Here is a 4069-nt window from a genome sequence, read left to right as displayed (position 1 = left end):
CTTCAGTATAAAGAATCGTAATTTTATAAATTAGCGGAAATATTATAATTTATTCAAGAATAAAAGAGAATGAGTCATATATTTTTTTCCACGCGTCATATAAGCTTCTAACAGACTGACCTAGAATTGATGGAAAATGGCCACGTGGCGCTATTCCTCTTGCGACGTTTCATGTCGATATTTCCTTAGCGAGAACGTCGGCAAAAAAAGGGTTCATCGTTTATCATGACTTATCTCTCATTTCAACAGCAGGAAGATTCGTTCGAAAAATCGGAAATCGAAATAGGATTCTCTATCCTATAGATATTGGCTACGCAAAATGTCCTGGAATTATTCAACTAGTTATCGTCTGTGAATTTCTCGACTGATTTGAAGTTAATTAATCAAATCCTAGAAGAACGAATAATTTCTGATTCAAAAATAGCAGATTTTTCGCGAATTAAGTACCAAAATTCAAATATAATATTCCCATTCTACCATCTAATGTTACATAAAATAATTTAGTTTAAGTCTAAATACGTTATATGTACGTGCAAATGTAATTGTATACCTTAAAAGTTATTTATGAAATTAATTACTGTGTTAAAATCACGAGATCATAAAATGAGAAGCGTCAATTTTCCTATCAAATTTTCAGTAAGGAAATATTAATTTTGAATTCGCCGAAATACCTACAGTATAAGTCCATGACATTCTCTATATATAGATAATATATATATATAATCTTCTGACATTATTTCAAAGCTCTATTTTAATTATTAATAAGTTATTATTTTATATTACTATATATTCCAACACGAACCGCAGTCTCCGATGATAATTAAATACGCATCTAGAAAGTCGGAGAGAGTGAAAGAATCGACGCGAAGAACGACGAGTATCTTCCTCGTAATAAAAGTTCTTGCTGTTGCGATTACGTTTCCCGGTTTCCGCTTCCGCGCGGAATGTTAAACCACCTGGGAAGCTCGAGTGGCCAAAAGGGCCGCTTGGAAATCGGTCTCGGGGCAGCATTTGTTACCGTTTTATTTGTTTCAACCGGGGACGAGAGAGGGTGGCGAGGACACGATCGATCCTCGCAACGGCGCGGCAGCGTCGCAACCGCTACTGCCGCCGCCGCTGCTTTTCCTCTTAGTATCTCGGTGACTTCTACCTACCTACGTACACCAACCTAATCGATACTCGACCCGACGACTCGTCTCTCTCGATTCGACCGCGCACTCCTACTTTCGAAGGACGTCGACGGTAACGAGAGAGTGAGCTCGCTAGCGTAACCCGACTCCTTCCCAGCAAACGCTTTTGTCGTCGGTTTGATCCCTAATGTCTGGTCGCGCACAGCGGCGCGAAAATCGTGCAGGCTTGGATTTCTATACCCCCAACGTAGTGGCCTTCCATCTTAGGGTGGAAAGTAATTATCGAGCACAAACAGAATACGATGCGGCATCGTAGCGCATCAAGTAATGTGCTATATATACAGTATACAATGTTATATATAAAGCAGTCTGCGCTATTTCTGATACAATCACGTTGGAAGAGTAATTCCACGTGAAGGAAGTGTATAAGTAAAAAATTCTATTATTAATTAATCAAATGAATATTTTCATAATTGACTTCATTGAAAAACGTAGCTTTGTCCGATGAAGGATCTCATTCTACATTTTCATTCATTCCTTCTCACGTAGAGAAGTATAAATTTCACGATTGTCTATAGCTTTTTAACGGATCATTTTACAGCTGTATTTTCACCTGTATTTTTGAGAAAATTAATTAAGAATAGCGATGGAAGAGAGACAGAAATCCTTCGTATTTTTTTAAGTTTTATTTAAGTGAAAATTGCAGTCACAATCAGAGAAAGAAATATAATAGTAGCAACTACGAAGGTGACAGTTATATGAAATTTATGTGTTACACAATTAACGTACACGTAGTTGAATAAATTATGTTATAATTATTGCAACTACTAACTAGTTTATTTAATTATGTACATTAGTTTATTCAACTATGTACATCTACAATTTAATAAATTCTACTAGTTGTCACTTTTATGGCTGCCATCACTGCGCTTTTCTCTGAATGGGAACATTTGTTCTTCCGATGCACTAGTATGGAAAAAGAGAGAATTGACAATTCCAGGAAATTCGAAGATAAATTAAATTTTTCAACGATTCTCGTACCTTTAATTGAATATAACGAAATCCGATTTTGCACTGTGAATGATCGAAGATTCTTGAATATCAAATTAAAATTGACTGATACTTGAATAAGTTAGAAGAACTATTATGTTTAAAAAAAAAAAAGCAAATCCCTTATCCGGCTTTTTTATTTCTAAAATAACAAACAAAACAATTTCCTAATTTATTTTTTATATATATTACATTTTTATAAAAATTATTATATAAAATAATAATCCGAATATCATTGACTATTGTATATTTTCATTGTATTCAGGATGTTTTTCTAGGAAAATATTACACGTGTTTTCAAGCAAAAATATAACATTGACTCGCCTTCTTTCTTCAATGAGCTATTCATTTATAAAATATAAAAAAGACTTATTATTCGTGCAAGAAAAGATTGAACATTATTTTGTGCTCAACATGCGTTATCAACTGTTAAGAAATAAGTTCCACAGAGCTTATTTTTCGAAACTTTACGTATTCTTTCCAATAAAAAGATAGTACCGACAAAAGAAAGAAGTAGCATTGTTTGACTTTCCTGCCATTGTTATGAGTTTCTCTTTTGCCTATCGATAAGCTTCGCGAAGTGTAATGTAGTGCATATTTTACGTTGACTACCTATCTGAATCGTCGTGACGATACACATCCATCACCTTTCCATCATCGCGTGTCTCAACGTTGTTGGTAGCGTCATAAATATCTCGAACGAGATACACCATCGGCGCGTCGATACTACGACAGGTGCATTGGCCGGAAAAGGGATATCCATGGCAGATTCGCGAAACCGATCGTGTTCGCAGCCGCAAAGAACACGAAAAGCACATTGGTAGCAGCGTTCGGTTAAGCGGATTATCGGGAGATTACCAGACGTTTGTTTCGGCCTAGTGTAACATTTAGTTGCGCGAATGGTTCCAAGGGATTAGCGTAGAACTGCGCATCAACGGCACGATATAGCAACCGTGATCGATCATCGTTTCCGTCCAAGTGAGCCTCTGTTACCCGCCTCGTCATTGTTAGCTTATACGGCCACTTTACGTTGCATTTGGCACTTCGGCTAGCTGACGAATGCGTTACGTTTTGTAAACTCAAAACACAGGTTGCCTATTTCGATCTCTCTCTCTCTCTCTCTCTCTTTTTTCATTTCGGTTTTACTGCTCGCAAAGTTGCGAGGTCGTTGTCCTTGCAAGTGTTCGATCATACGAGCGCGATAATACTCGTACTAGCGGTAAACGCTCGCGTAATTGCTCGATTAATTTTCTTCCACCTACGCGGGCATACCGAAATGTAAAAATAAACTCACACTGTATATGAAATCGAGGATGTTTCGACTAGAGTTGATAGTCTATTTGTGATAATGGATAATCATTGCAAAAAAGGCAAATGCCTAAAAGATACATTTCTTTCCAGCGTGTTGATATTTGTTGTCAGATTATTAGATGCAATGTAAAATATACATAATTTTAAATCTAGAAATAACTCTAATGTAAAATTATTATGTAGAAATGACAAAAAAACATCTATCGCTTTTCTATTTACCATAATTATCCATTTTCAAAAGGAACAAAAAGTTTTTTAATTGGAAGATTACTTATGGTCTTTTGTTTGTTATATAAGTATCAAAAACGGTTGTGTATATATCAAGAAAATATTTTTTTTCATTTCCTTAATTATAATGTAAAATGCACAAAGAGCGACGTGAAAGGAAGTACATTTAACCGTCGTGATTTTGTTGCAGCCAAGTAAATCTTTCTCTCTTGCAACTTTTTTTTTAAATTTAATTACAAGTAGTTTGAGAACTAACAAAGTTTACAACGTTTTTGTTACATTAAACCCCTACATTAAAAATTACTGTAAATACGCGTAAGTATATTTTCATTTCTAAAAAAAAAAAACAT

This window comes from Cyphomyrmex costatus, unplaced genomic scaffold (genome assembly GCF_001594065.2).
Source record: "Cyphomyrmex costatus isolate MS0001 unplaced genomic scaffold, Ccosl1.0 scaffold193, whole genome shotgun sequence".
In the NCBI taxonomy this organism is placed as follows: Eukaryota; Metazoa; Arthropoda; class Insecta; order Hymenoptera; family Formicidae; genus Cyphomyrmex; species Cyphomyrmex costatus.
Note: the sequence above shows the minus strand (reverse complement) of the source record.